Source organism: Sceloporus occidentalis, unplaced genomic scaffold, assembly GCF_023333645.1.
Source record: "Sceloporus occidentalis isolate IW3139 unplaced genomic scaffold, rSceOcc1.0.p SCAF_440, whole genome shotgun sequence".
NCBI lineage: Eukaryota > Metazoa > Chordata > Lepidosauria > Squamata > Phrynosomatidae > Sceloporus > Sceloporus occidentalis.
This window is the reverse complement of record NW_028317420.1, coordinates 217513-229790: the sequence shown is the minus strand read 5'-3', so window position 1 is coordinate 229790 and position 12278 is coordinate 217513. Positions and strand designations below refer to the sequence as shown.

Below are 12278 nucleotides of genomic sequence, written 5' to 3'. Positions count from 1 at the left end.
TCCACGTGCACTTACATTACATCTAGGACACCTTGAGTTTCTGGTTGACAACCATTTCCACAATGTCGGTCTCATAATCTGAAGGTCGAGAGTCAGGTCCTCACACAGGGCATGCTTCATTTACAGCTACACGTATAAGCAACTAACTGAGTGATCCCCCAACCACCGCTTCCATAACTTTCTGTTCAGGGGGAGAAATCTTCATTCCCACCACTCGAATCTCTATGGATTTTTAAGTCGGCCGTTGCAGATGCATTGGTGGTTCAGTGGTAGAATTTTCGCCTGCCACGCGGGAGGCCCGGGTTCGATTCCCGGCCAATGCAAACAACTTTTTTTAGAGCGTTGGTAAAACAGGTCCCTGGAAAAGCGAGATGCCTTTATAATTATGAAGGAAATTTGTCCTTGACTATGTTGCAACGCATTACGTATGAAGAGCTTCCACAAGCAGCACCCGGTAGCGTTTGCCTTGTTAGCGCAGTAGGTAGCGCGTCAGTCTCATAATCTGAAGGTCGTGAGTTCGATCCTCATACAGGGCATGCTTCTTTTACAGCTTGAGACTGTTGATAGGTGATGCTAAACGTTCATTTACTATAGAGTGTTTTCCACGGTCCTCTGTATCACCAAGCCAGCCACCGCGGCCGGTTAGCTCAGTTGGTTAGAGCGTGGTGCTAATAACACCAAGGTCGCGGGTTCGATCCCCGTACGGGCCATGCTGTTTTGCCTATGTTTCTGCAAATGAAATGACTTCCTTATTTGCATGATGCTTTGTATAGATACAACTATATCAGTTATTCAGGAAATGTCTGGACATCTATGCATTACCATACATCCACGGATTGCTGGCTTCTGTTTAGAGGCGGCGGTGTCTCGATTCTTCTGCACGTATGTTATTTGTTTTCGTGAATACAGGAGGCATTAACGGTGGATTCTCTTTAAACATTCAATGTCCTTCAAACTCTGGTGTGTGCACCATTGGTCTAAGGTCTAGAAAGAAAAGGGGGTGACATTATAAATGATCTTGTTTCTTTACACATAGATACAGGAGACATTTTTTGGCAGGTAAGAACCATTCGGCATATCTAAAACATTTGCAGGGAAGCCGTCCCGCTTATCTACTATCTTTTGAGTCAAGTAAAGCTTTCCAATGTTCATTGTACAGCGATGAACTCATGGTTTTAGCATAATAAAGTGAGTAGCGCCCGAACAGGGACTTGAAACCTGTTCCTGTATTTCGTGAATACAGGAGGCATTAACGGTGGGTTCTCTTTAAACATTCAATGTCCTTCAAACTCTGGTGTGTGCACCATTGGTCTAAGGTCTAGAAAGAAAAGGGGGTGACATTATAAATGATCTTGTTTCTTTACACATAGATACAGGAGACATTTTTTGGCAGGTAAGAACCATTCGGCATATCTAAAACATTTGCAGGGAAGCCGTCCCGCTTATCTACTATCTTTTGAGTCAAGTAAAGCTTTCCAATGTTCATTGTACAGCGATGAACTCATGGTTTCAGCATAACAAAGCAAGCAGCGCCCGAACAGGGACTTGAACCCTGGACCCTCAGATTAAAAGTCTGATGCTCTACCGACTGAGCTACCCAGGCTCGCTGGGCATGGGCCTTGGGCCAGACCTGAAGCTGGCTATCAGTCACAGAGTTTGTCCACGTGCACTTACATTACATCTAGGACACCTTGAGTTTCTGGTTGACAACCATTTCCACAATGTCGGTCTCATAATCTGAAGGTCGAGAGTCAGGTCCTCACACAGGGCATGCTTCATTTACAGCTACACGTATAAGCAACTAACTGAGTGATCCCCCAACCACCGCTTCCATAACTTTCTGTTCAGGGGGAGAAATCTTCATTCCCACCACTCGAATCTCTATGGATTTTTAGGTTGGCCGTTGCAGATGCATTGGTGGTTCAGTGGTAGAATTTTCGCCTGCCACGCGGGAGGCCCGGGTTCGATTCCCGGCCAATGCAAACAACTTTTTTTAGAGCGTTGGTAAAACAGGTCCCTGGAAAAGCGAGATGCCTTTATAATTATGAAGGAAATTTGTCCTTGACTATGTTGCAACGCATTACGTATGAAGAGCTTCAACAAGCAGCACCCGGTAGCGTTTGCCTTGTTAGCGCAGTAGGTAGCGCGTCAGTCTCATAATCTGAAGGTCGTGAGTTCGATCCTCATACAGGGCATGCTTCTTTTACAGCTTGAGACTGTTGATAGGTGATGCTAAACGTTCATTTACTATAGAGTGTTTTCCACGGTCCTCTGTATCACCAAGCCAGCCGCCGCGGCCGGTTAGCTCAGTTGGTTAGAGCGTGGTGCTAATAACGCCAAGGTCGCGGGTTCGATCCCCGTACGGGCCATGCTGTTTTGCCTATGTTTCTGCAAATGAAATGACTTCCTTATTTGCATGATGCTTTGTATAGATACAACTATATCAGTTATTCAGGAAATGTCTGGACATCTATGCATTACCATACATCCACGGATTGCTGGCTTCTGTTTAGAGGCGGCGGTGTCTCGATTCTTCTGCACGTATGTTATTTGTTTTCGTGAATACAGGAGGCATTAACGGTGGATTCTCTTTAAACATTCAATGTCCTTCAAACTCTGGTGTGTGCACCATTGGTCTAAGGTCTAGAAAGAAAAGGGGGTGACATTATAAATGATCTTGTTTCTTTACACATAGATACAGGAGACATTTTTTGGCAGGTAAGAACCATTCGGCATATCTAAAACATTTGCAGGGAAGCCGTCCCGCTTATCTACTATCTTTTGAGTCAAGTAAAGCTTTCCAATGTTCATTGTACAGCGATGAACTCATGGTTTTAGCATAATAAAGTGAGTAGCGCCCGAACAGGGACTTGAAACCTGTTCCTGTATTTCGTGAATACAGGAGGCATTAACGGTGGGTTCTCTTTAAACATTCAATGTCCTTCAAACTCTGGTGTGTGCACCATTGGTCTAAGGTCTAGAAAGAAAAGGGGGTGACATTATAAATGATCTTGTTTCTTTACACATAGATACAGGAGACATTTTTTGGCAGGTAAGAACCATTCGGCATATCTAAAACATTTGCAGGGAAGCCGTCCCGCTTATCTACTATCTTTTGAGTCAAGTAAAGCTTTCCAATGTTCATTGTACAGCGATGAACTCATGGTTTCAGCATAACAAAGCGAGCAGCGCCCGAACAGGGACTTGAACCCTGGACCCTCAGATTAAAAGTCTGATGCTCTACCGACTGAGCTACCCAGGCTCGCTGGGCATGGGCCTTGGGCCAGACCTGAAGCTGGCTATCAGTCACAGAGTTTGTCCACGTGCACTTACATTACATCTAGGACACCTTGAGTTTCTGGTTGACAACCATTTCCACAATGTCGGTCTCATAATCTGAAGGTCGAGAGTCAGGTCCTCACACAGGGCATGCTTCATTTACAGCTACACGTATAAGCAACTAACTGAGTGATCCCCCAACCACCGCTTCCATAACTTTCTGTTCAGGGGGAGAAATCTTCATTCCCACCACTCGAATCTCTATGGATTTTTAGGTCGGCCGTTGCAGATGCATTGGTGGTTCAGTGGTAGAATTTTCGCCTGCCACGCGGGAGGCCCGGGTTCGATTCCCGGCCAATGCAAACAAATTTTTTTAGAGCGTTGGTAAAACAGGTCCCTGGAAAAGCGAGATGCCTTTATAATTATGAAGGAAATTTGTCCTTGACTATGTTGCAACGCATTACGTATGAAGAGCTTCCACAAGCAGCACCCGGTAGCGTTTGCCTTGTTAGCGCAGTACGTAGCGCGTCAGTCTCATAATCTGAAGGTCGTGAGTTCGATCCTCATACAGGGCATGCTTCTTTTACAGCTTGAGACTGTTGATAGGTGATGCTAAACGTTCATTTACTATAGAGTGTTTTCCACGGTCCTCTGTATCACCAAGCCAGCCACCGCGGCCGGTTAGCTCAGTTGGTTAGAGCGTGGTGCTAATAACGCCAAGGTCGCGGGTTCGATCCCCGTACGGGCCATGCTGTTTTGCCTATGTTTCTGCAAATGAAATGACTTCCTTATTTGCATGATGCTTTGTATAGATACAACTATATCAGTTATTCAGGAAATGTCTGGACATCTATGCATTACCATACATCCACGGATTGCTGGCTTCTGTTTAGAGGCAGCGGTGTCTCGATTCTTCTGCACGTATGTTATTTGTTTTCGTGAATACAGGAGGCATTAACGGTGGATTCTCTTTAAACATTCAATGTCCTTCAAACTCTGGTGTGTGCACCATTGGTCTAAGGTCTAGAAAGAAAAGGGGGTGACATTATAAATGATCTTGTTTCTTTACACATAGATACAGGAGACATTTTTTGGCAGGTAAGAACCATTCGGCATATCTAAAACATTTGCAGGGAAGCCGTCCCGCTTATCTACTATCTTTTGAGTCAAGTAAAGCTTTCCAATGTTCATTGTACAGCGATGAACTCATGGTTTTAGCATAATAAAGTGAGTAGCGCCCGAACAGGGACTTGAAACCTGTTCCTGTATTTCGTGAATACAGGAGGCATTAACGGTGGGTTCTCTTTAAACATTCAATGTCCTTCAAACTCTGGTGTGTGCACCATTGGTCTAAGGTCTAGAAAGAAAAGGGGGTGACATTATAAATGATCTTGTTTCTTTACACATAGATACAGGAGACATTTTTTGGCAGGTAAGAACCATTCGGCATATCTAAAACATTTGCAGGGAAGCCGTCCCGCTTATCTACTATCTTTTGAGTCAAGTAAAGCTTTCCAATGTTCATTGTACAGCGATGAACTCATGGTTTCAGCATAACAAAGCAAGCAGCGCCCGAACAGGGACTTGAACCCTGGACCCTCAGATTAAAAGTCTGATGCTCTACCGACTGAGCTACCCAGGCTCGCTGGGCATGGGCCTTGGGCCAGACCTGAAGCTGGCTATCAGTCACAGAGTTTGTCCACGTGCACTTACATTACATCTAGGACACCTTGAGTTTCTGGTTGACAACCATTTCCACAATGTCGGTCTCATAATCTGAAGGTCGAGAGTCAGGTCCTCACACAGGGCATGCTTCATTTACAGCTACACGTATAAGCAACTAACTGAGTGATCCCCCAACCACCGCTTCCATAACTTTCTGTTCAGGGGGAGAAATCTTCATTCCCACCACTCGAATCTCTATGGATTTTTAAGTCGGCCGTTGCAGATGCATTGGTGGTTCAGTGGTAGAATTTTCGCCTGCCACGCGGGAGGCCCGGGTTCGATTCCCGGCCAATGCAAACAACTTTTTTTAGAGCGTTGGTAAAACAGGTCCCTGGAAAAGCGAGATGCCTTTATAATTATGAAGGAAATTTGTCCTTGACTATGTTGCAACGCATTACGTATGAAGAGCTTCCACAAGCAGCACCCGGTAGCGTTTGCCTTGTTAGCGCAGTAGGTAGCGCGTCAGTCTCATAATCTGAAGGTCGTGAGTTCGATCCTCATACAGGGCATGCTTCTTTTACAGCTTGAGACTGTTGATAGGTGATGCTAAACGTTCATTTACTATAGAGTGTTTTCCACGGTCCTCTGTATCACCAAGCCAGCCACCGCGGCCGGTTAGCTCAGTTGGTTAGAGCGTGGTGCTAATAACGCCGAGGTCGCGGGTTCGATCCCCGTACGGGCCATGCTGTTTTGCCTATGTTTCTGCAAATGAAATGACTTCCTTATTTGCATGATGCTTTGTATAGATACAACTATATCAGTTATTCAGGAAATGTCTGGACATCTATGCATTACCATACATCCACGGATTGCTGGCTTCTGTTTAGAGGCGGCGGTGTCTCGATTCTTCTGCACGTATGTTATTTGTTTTCGTGAATACAGGAGGCATTAACGGTGGATTCTCTTTAAACATTCAATGTCCTTCAAACTCTGGTGTGTGCACCATTGGTCTAAGGTCTAGAAAGAAAAGGGGGTGACATTATAAATGATCTTGTTTCTTTACACATAGATACAGGAGACATTTTTTGGCAGGTAAGAACCATTCGGCATATCTAAAACATTTGCAGGGAAGCCGTCCCGCTTATCTACTATCTTTTGAGTCAAGTAAAGCTTTCCAATGTTCATTGTACAGCGATGAACTCATGGTTTTAGCATAATAAAGTGAGTAGCGCCCGAACAGGGACTTGAAACCTGTTCCTGTATTTCGTGAATACAGGAGGCATTAACGGTGGGTTCTCTTTAAACATTCAATGTCCTTCAAACTCTGGTGTGTGCACCATTGGTCTAAGGTCTAGAAAGAAAAGGGGGTGACATTATAAATGATCTTGTTTCTTTACACATAGATACAGGAGACATTTTTTGGCAGGTAAGAACCATTCGGCATATCTAAAACATTTGCAGGGAAGCCGTCCCGCTTATCTACTATCTTTTGAGTCAAGTAAAGCTTTCCAATGTTCATTGTACAGCGATGAACTCATGGTTTCAGCATAACAAAGCAAGCAGCGCCCGAACAGGGACTTGAACCCTGGACCCTCAGATTAAAAGTCTGATGCTCTACCGACTGAGCTACCCAGGCTCGCTGGGCATGGGCCTTGGGCCAGACCTGAAGCTGGCTATCAGTCACAGAGTTTGTCCACGTGCACTTACATTACATCTAGGACACCTTGAGTTTCTGGTTGACAACCATTTCCACAATGTCGGTCTCATAATCTGAAGGTCGAGAGTCAGGTCCTCACACAGGGCATGCTTCATTTACAGCTACACGTATAAGCAACTAACTGAGTGATCCCCCAACCACCGCTTCCATAACTTTCTGTTCAGGGGGAGAAATCTTCATTCCCACCACTCGAATCTCTATGGATTTTTAGGTTGGCCGTTGCAGATGCATTGGTGGTTCAGTGGTAGAATTTTCGCCTGCCACGCGGGAGGCCCGGGTTCGATTCCCGGCCAATGCAAACAAATTTTTTTAGAGCGTTGGTAAAACAGGTCCCTGGAAAAGCGAGATGCCTTTATAATTATGAAGGAAATTTGTCCTTGACTATGTTGCAACGCATTACGTATGAAGAGCTTCAACAAGCAGCACCCGGTAGCGTTTGCCTTGTTAGCGCAGTAGGTAGCGCGTCAGTCTCATAATCTGAAGGTCGTGAGTTCGATCCTCATACAGGGCATGCTTCTTTTACAGCTTGAGACTGTTGATAGGTGATGCTAAACGTTCATTTACTATAGAGTGTTTTCCACGGTCCTCTGTATCACCAAGCCAGCCACCGCGGCCGGTTAGCTCAGTTGGTTAGAGCATGGTGCTAATAACGCCAAGGTCGCGGGTTCGATCCCCGTACGGGCCATGCTGTTTTGCCTATGTTTCTGCAAATGAAATGACTTCCTTATTTGCATGATGCTTTGTATAGATACAACTATATCAGTTATTCAGGAAATGTCTGGACATCTATGCATTACCATACATCCACGGATTGCTGGCTTCTGTTTAGAGGCGGCGGTGTCTCGATTCTTCTGCACGTATGTTATTTGTTTTCGTGAATACAGGAGGCATTAACGGTGGATTCTCTTTAAACATTCAATGTCCTTCAAACTCTGGTGTGTGCACCATTGGTCTAAGGTCTAGAAAGAAAAGGGGGTGACATTATAAATGATCTTGTTTCTTTACACATAGATACAGGAGACATTTTTTGGCAGGTAAGAACCATTCGGCATATCTAAAACATTTGCAGGGAAGCCGTCCCGCTTATCTACTATCTTTTGAGTCAAGTAAAGCTTTCCAATGTTCATTGTACAGCGATGAACTCATGGTTTTAGCATAATAAAGTGAGTAGCGCCCGAACAGGGACTTGAAACCTGTTCCTGTATTTCGTGAATACAGGAGGCATTAACGGTGGGTTCTCTTTAAACATTCAATGTCCTTCAAACTCTGGTGTGTGCACCATTGGTCTAAGGTCTAGAAAGAAAAGGGGGTGACATTATAAATGATCTTGTTTCTTTACACATAGATACAGGAGACATTTTTTGGCAGGTAAGAACCATTCGGCATATCTAAAACATTTGCAGGGAAGCCGTCCCGCTTATCTACTATCTTTTGAGTCAAGTAAAGCTTTCCAATGTTCATTGTACAGTGATGAACTCATGGTTTCAGCATATCAAAGCGAGCAGCGCCCGAACAGGGACTTGAACCCTGGACCCTCAGATTAAAAGTCTGATGCTCTACCGACTGAGCTACCCAGGCTCGCTGGGCATGGGCCTTGGGCCAGACCTGAAGCTGGCTATCAGTCACAGAGTTTGTCCACGTGCACTTACATTACATCTAGGACACCTTGAGTTTCTGGTTGACAACCATTTCCACAATGTCGGTCTCATAATCTGAAGGTCGAGAGTCAGGTCCTCACACAGGGCATGCTTCATTTACAGCTACACGTATAAGCAACTAACTGAGTGATCCCCCAACCACCGCTTCCATAACTTTCTGTTCAGGGGGAGAAATCTTCATTCCCACCACTCGAATCTCTATGGATTTTTAAGTCGGCCGTTGCAGATGCATTGGTGGTTCAGTGGTAGAATTTTCGCCTGCCACGCGGGAGGCCCGGGTTCGATTCCCGGCCAATGCAAACAACTTTTTTTAGAGCGTTGGTAAAACAGGTCCCTGGAAAAGCGAGATGCCTTTATAATTATGAAGGAAATTTGTCCTTGACTATGTTGCAACGCATTACGTATGAAGAGCTTCCACAAGCAGCACCCGGTAGCGTTTGCCTTGTTAGCGCAGTAGGTAGCGCGTCAGTCTCATAATCTGAAGGTCGTGAGTTCGATCCTCATACAGGGCATGCTTCTTTTACAGCTTGAGACTGTTGATAGGTGATGCTAAACGTTCATTTACTATAGAGTGTTTTCCACGGTCCTCTGTATCACCAAGCCAGCCACCGCGGCCGGTTAGCTCAGTTGGTTAGAGCGTGGTGCTAATAACGCCAAGGTCGCGGGTTCGATCCCCGTACGGGCCATGCTGTTTTGCCTATGTTTCTGCAAATGAAATGACTTCCTTATTTGCATGATGCTTTGTATAGATACAACTATATCAGTTATTCAGGAAATGTCTGGACATCTATGCATTACCATACATCCACGGATTGCTGGCTTCTGTTTAGGGGCGGCGGTGTCTCGATTCTTCTGCACGTATGTTATTTGTTTTCGTGAATACAGGAGGCATTAACGGTGGATTCTCTTTAAACATTCAATGTCCTTCAAACTCTGGTGTGTGCACCATTGGTCTAAGGTCTAGAAAGAAAAGGGGGTGACATTATAAATGATCTTGTTTCTTTACACATAGATACAGGAGACATTTTTTGGCAGGTAAGAACCATTCGGCATATCTAAAACATTTGCAGGGAAGCCGTCCCGCTTATCTACTATCTTTTGAGTCAAGTAAAGCTTTCCAATGTTCATTGTACAGCGATGAACTCATGGTTTTAGCATAATAAAGTGAGTAGCGCCCGAACAGGGACTTGAAACCTGTTCCTGTATTTCGTGAATACAGGAGGCATTAACGGTGGGTTCTCTTTAAACATTCAATGTCCTTCAAACTCTGGTGTGTGCACCATTGGTCTAAGGTCTAGAAAGAAAAGGGGGTGACATTATAAATGATCTTGTTTCTTTACACATAGATACAGGAGACATTTTTTGGCAGGTAAGAACCATTCGGCATATCTAAAACATTTGCAGGGAAGCCGTCCCGCTTATCTACTATCTTTTGAGTCAAGTAAAGCTTTCCAATGTTCATTGTACAGCGATGAACTCATGGTTTCAGCATATCAAAGCGAGCAGTGCCCGAACAGGGACTTGAACCCTGGACCCTCAGATTAAAAGTCTGATGCTCTACCGACTGAGCTACCCAGGCTCGCTGGGCATGGGCCTTGGGCCAGACCTGAAGCTGGCTATCAGTCACAGAGTTTGTCCACGTGCACTTACATTACATCTAGGACACCTTGAGTTTCTGGTTGACAACCATTTCCACAATGTCGGTCTCATAATCTGAAGGTCGAGAGTCAGGTCCTCACACAGGGCATGCTTCATTTACAGCTACACGTATAAGCAACTAACTGAGTGATCCCCCAACCACCGCTTCCATAACTTTCTGTTCAGGGGGAGAAATCTTCATTCCCACCACTCGAATCTCTATGGATTTTTAGGTCGGCCGTTGCAGATGCATTGGTGGTTCAGTGGTAGAATTTTCGCCTGCCACGCGGGAGGCCCGGGTTCGATTCCCGGCCAATGCAAACAACTTTTTTTAGAGCGTTGGTAAAACAGGTCCCTGGAAAAGCGAGATGCCTTTATAATTATGAAGGAAATTTGTCCTTGACTATGTTGCAACGCATTACGTATGAAGAGCTTCAACAAGCAGCACCCGGTAGCGTTTGCCTTGTTAGCGCAGTAGGTAGCGCGTCAGTCTCATAATCTGAAGGTCGTGAGTTCGATCCTCATACAGGGCATGCTTCTTTTACAGCTTGAGACTGTTGATAGGTGATGCTAAACGTTCATTTACTATAGAGTGTTTTCCACGGTCCTCTGTATCACCAAGCCAGCCGCCGCGGCCGGTTAGCTCAGTTGGTTAGAGCGTGGTGCTAATAACGCCAAGGTCGCGGGTTCGATCCCCGTACGGGCCATGCTGTTTTGCCTATGTTTCTGCAAATGAAATGACTTCCTTATTTGCATGATGCTTTGTATAGATACAACTATATCAGTTATTCAGGAAATGTCTGGACATCTATGCATTACCATACATCCACGGATTGCTGGCTTCTGTTTAGAGGCGGCGGTGTCTCGATTCTTCTGCACGTATGTTATTTGTTTTCGTGAATACAGGAGGCATTAACGGTGGATTCTCTTTAAACATTCAATGTCCTTCAAACTCTGGTGTGTGCACCATTGGTCTAAGGTCTAGAAAGAAAAGGGGGTGACATTATAAATGATCTTGTTTCTTTACACATAGATACAGGAGACATTTTTTGGCAGGTAAGAACCATTCGGCATATCTAAAACATTTGCAGGGAAGCCGTCCCGCTTATCTACTATCTTTTGAGTCAAGTAAAGCTTTCCAATGTTCATTGTACAGCGATGAACTCATGGTTTTAGCATAATAAAGTGAGTAGCGCCCGAACAGGGACTTGAAACCTGTTCCTGTATTTCGTGAATACAGGAGGCATTAACGGTGGGTTCTCTTTAAACATTCAATGTCCTTCAAACTCTGGTGTGTGCACCATTGGTCTAAGGTCTAGAAAGAAAAGGGGGTGACATTATAAATGATCTTGTTTCTTTACACATAGATACAGGAGACATTTTTTGGCAGGTAAGAACCATTCGGCATATCTAAAACATTTGCAGGGAAGCCGTCCCGCTTATCTACTATCTTTTGAGTCAAGTAAAGCTTTCCAATGTTCATTGTACAGCGATGAACTCATGGTTTTAACATAATAAAGTGAGTAGCGCCCGAACAGGGACTTGAAACCTGTTCCTGTATTTCGTGAATACAGGAGGCATTAACGGTGGGTTCTCTTTAAACATTCAATGTCCTTCAAACTCTGGTGTGTGCACCATTGGTCTAAGGTCTAGAAAGAAAAGGGGGTGACATTATAAATGATCTTGTTTCTTTACACATAGATACAGGAGACATTTTTTGGCAGGTAAGAACCATTCGGCATATCTAAAACATTTGCAGGGAAGCCGTCCCGCTTATCTACTATCTTTTGAGTCAAGTAAAGCTTTCCAATGTTCATTGTACAGCGATGAACTCATGGTTTCAGCATAACAAAGCGAGCAGCGCCCGAACAGGGACTTGAACCCTGGACCCTCAGATTAAAAGTCTGATGCTCTACCGACTGAGCTACCCAGGCTCGCTGGGCATGGGCCTTGGGCCAGACCTGAAGCTGGCTATCAGTCACAGAGTTTGTCCACGTGCACTTACATTACATCTAGGACACCTTGAGTTTCTGGTTGACAACCATTTCCACAATGTCGGTCTCATAATCTGAAGGTCGAGAGTCAGGTCCTCACACAGGGCATGCTTCATTTACAGCTACACGTATAAGCAACTAACTGAGTGATCCCCCAACCACCGCTTCCATAACTTTCTGTTCAGGGGGAGAAATCTTCATTCCCACCACTCGAATCTCTATGGATTTTTAGGTCGGCCGTTGCAGATGCATTGGTGGTTCAGTGGTAGAATTTTCGCCTGCCACGCGGGAGGCCCGGGTTCGATTCCCGGCCAATGCAAACAACTT

At 44.9% G+C, this 12278-nt stretch overlaps 29 non-coding genes across 29 annotated transcripts; 22 read left to right on the top strand and 7 right to left on the bottom strand.

Annotated features, from left to right (window-relative positions):
* The first annotated feature begins 252 nt into the window (after positions 1–252).
* Positions 253–323, top strand: TRNAG-GCC (transfer RNA glycine (anticodon GCC)). Its single transcript has one exon. It is a non-coding gene; the product is annotated as a tRNA-Gly (tRNA).
* A 140-nt stretch (positions 324–463) lies between these two features.
* On the top strand, positions 464–536 carry TRNAM-CAU (transfer RNA methionine (anticodon CAU)). The gene has a single exon. It is a non-coding gene; the product is annotated as a tRNA-Met (tRNA).
* A 100-nt stretch (positions 537–636) lies between these two features.
* On the top strand, positions 637–710 carry TRNAI-AAU (transfer RNA isoleucine (anticodon AAU)). Its single transcript has one exon. It is a non-coding gene; the product is annotated as a tRNA-Ile (tRNA).
* An 820-nt stretch (positions 711–1530) lies between these two features.
* TRNAK-UUU (transfer RNA lysine (anticodon UUU)) lies at positions 1531–1603 on the bottom strand. The gene has a single exon. It is a non-coding gene; the product is annotated as a tRNA-Lys (tRNA).
* Positions 1604–1911: 308 nt separating this feature from the next.
* Positions 1912–1982, top strand: TRNAG-GCC (transfer RNA glycine (anticodon GCC)). The gene has a single exon. It is a non-coding gene; the product is annotated as a tRNA-Gly (tRNA).
* Positions 1983–2122: 140 nt separating this feature from the next.
* On the top strand, positions 2123–2195 carry TRNAM-CAU (transfer RNA methionine (anticodon CAU)). The gene has a single exon. It is a non-coding gene; the product is annotated as a tRNA-Met (tRNA).
* Positions 2196–2295: 100 nt separating this feature from the next.
* Positions 2296–2369, top strand: TRNAI-AAU (transfer RNA isoleucine (anticodon AAU)). Its single transcript has one exon. It is a non-coding gene; the product is annotated as a tRNA-Ile (tRNA).
* An 820-nt stretch (positions 2370–3189) lies between these two features.
* On the bottom strand, positions 3190–3262 carry TRNAK-UUU (transfer RNA lysine (anticodon UUU)). Its single transcript has one exon. It is a non-coding gene; the product is annotated as a tRNA-Lys (tRNA).
* Positions 3263–3570: 308 nt separating this feature from the next.
* On the top strand, positions 3571–3641 carry TRNAG-GCC (transfer RNA glycine (anticodon GCC)). Its single transcript has one exon. It is a non-coding gene; the product is annotated as a tRNA-Gly (tRNA).
* Positions 3642–3781: 140 nt separating this feature from the next.
* On the top strand, positions 3782–3854 carry TRNAM-CAU (transfer RNA methionine (anticodon CAU)). Its single transcript has one exon. It is a non-coding gene; the product is annotated as a tRNA-Met (tRNA).
* Positions 3855–3954: 100 nt separating this feature from the next.
* TRNAI-AAU (transfer RNA isoleucine (anticodon AAU)) lies at positions 3955–4028 on the top strand. Its single transcript has one exon. It is a non-coding gene; the product is annotated as a tRNA-Ile (tRNA).
* An 820-nt stretch (positions 4029–4848) lies between these two features.
* On the bottom strand, positions 4849–4921 carry TRNAK-UUU (transfer RNA lysine (anticodon UUU)). The gene has a single exon. It is a non-coding gene; the product is annotated as a tRNA-Lys (tRNA).
* A 308-nt stretch (positions 4922–5229) lies between these two features.
* Positions 5230–5300, top strand: TRNAG-GCC (transfer RNA glycine (anticodon GCC)). Its single transcript has one exon. It is a non-coding gene; the product is annotated as a tRNA-Gly (tRNA).
* Positions 5301–5440: 140 nt separating this feature from the next.
* Positions 5441–5513, top strand: TRNAM-CAU (transfer RNA methionine (anticodon CAU)). Its single transcript has one exon. It is a non-coding gene; the product is annotated as a tRNA-Met (tRNA).
* Positions 5514–5613: 100 nt separating this feature from the next.
* On the top strand, positions 5614–5687 carry TRNAI-AAU (transfer RNA isoleucine (anticodon AAU)). The gene has a single exon. It is a non-coding gene; the product is annotated as a tRNA-Ile (tRNA).
* An 820-nt stretch (positions 5688–6507) lies between these two features.
* Positions 6508–6580, bottom strand: TRNAK-UUU (transfer RNA lysine (anticodon UUU)). Its single transcript has one exon. It is a non-coding gene; the product is annotated as a tRNA-Lys (tRNA).
* A 308-nt stretch (positions 6581–6888) lies between these two features.
* Positions 6889–6959, top strand: TRNAG-GCC (transfer RNA glycine (anticodon GCC)). Its single transcript has one exon. It is a non-coding gene; the product is annotated as a tRNA-Gly (tRNA).
* Positions 6960–7099: 140 nt separating this feature from the next.
* Positions 7100–7172, top strand: TRNAM-CAU (transfer RNA methionine (anticodon CAU)). The gene has a single exon. It is a non-coding gene; the product is annotated as a tRNA-Met (tRNA).
* Positions 7173–7272: 100 nt separating this feature from the next.
* On the top strand, positions 7273–7346 carry TRNAI-AAU (transfer RNA isoleucine (anticodon AAU)). Its single transcript has one exon. It is a non-coding gene; the product is annotated as a tRNA-Ile (tRNA).
* An 820-nt stretch (positions 7347–8166) lies between these two features.
* On the bottom strand, positions 8167–8239 carry TRNAK-UUU (transfer RNA lysine (anticodon UUU)). Its single transcript has one exon. It is a non-coding gene; the product is annotated as a tRNA-Lys (tRNA).
* A 308-nt stretch (positions 8240–8547) lies between these two features.
* Positions 8548–8618, top strand: TRNAG-GCC (transfer RNA glycine (anticodon GCC)). The gene has a single exon. It is a non-coding gene; the product is annotated as a tRNA-Gly (tRNA).
* Positions 8619–8758: 140 nt separating this feature from the next.
* TRNAM-CAU (transfer RNA methionine (anticodon CAU)) lies at positions 8759–8831 on the top strand. The gene has a single exon. It is a non-coding gene; the product is annotated as a tRNA-Met (tRNA).
* A 100-nt stretch (positions 8832–8931) lies between these two features.
* TRNAI-AAU (transfer RNA isoleucine (anticodon AAU)) lies at positions 8932–9005 on the top strand. The gene has a single exon. It is a non-coding gene; the product is annotated as a tRNA-Ile (tRNA).
* Positions 9006–9825: 820 nt separating this feature from the next.
* Positions 9826–9898, bottom strand: TRNAK-UUU (transfer RNA lysine (anticodon UUU)). Its single transcript has one exon. It is a non-coding gene; the product is annotated as a tRNA-Lys (tRNA).
* Positions 9899–10206: 308 nt separating this feature from the next.
* TRNAG-GCC (transfer RNA glycine (anticodon GCC)) lies at positions 10207–10277 on the top strand. The gene has a single exon. It is a non-coding gene; the product is annotated as a tRNA-Gly (tRNA).
* A 140-nt stretch (positions 10278–10417) lies between these two features.
* Positions 10418–10490, top strand: TRNAM-CAU (transfer RNA methionine (anticodon CAU)). The gene has a single exon. It is a non-coding gene; the product is annotated as a tRNA-Met (tRNA).
* A 100-nt stretch (positions 10491–10590) lies between these two features.
* On the top strand, positions 10591–10664 carry TRNAI-AAU (transfer RNA isoleucine (anticodon AAU)). Its single transcript has one exon. It is a non-coding gene; the product is annotated as a tRNA-Ile (tRNA).
* Positions 10665–11818: 1154 nt separating this feature from the next.
* On the bottom strand, positions 11819–11891 carry TRNAK-UUU (transfer RNA lysine (anticodon UUU)). The gene has a single exon. It is a non-coding gene; the product is annotated as a tRNA-Lys (tRNA).
* A 308-nt stretch (positions 11892–12199) lies between these two features.
* Positions 12200–12270, top strand: TRNAG-GCC (transfer RNA glycine (anticodon GCC)). The gene has a single exon. It is a non-coding gene; the product is annotated as a tRNA-Gly (tRNA).
* The last annotated feature ends 8 nt before the right edge of the window (positions 12271–12278 follow it).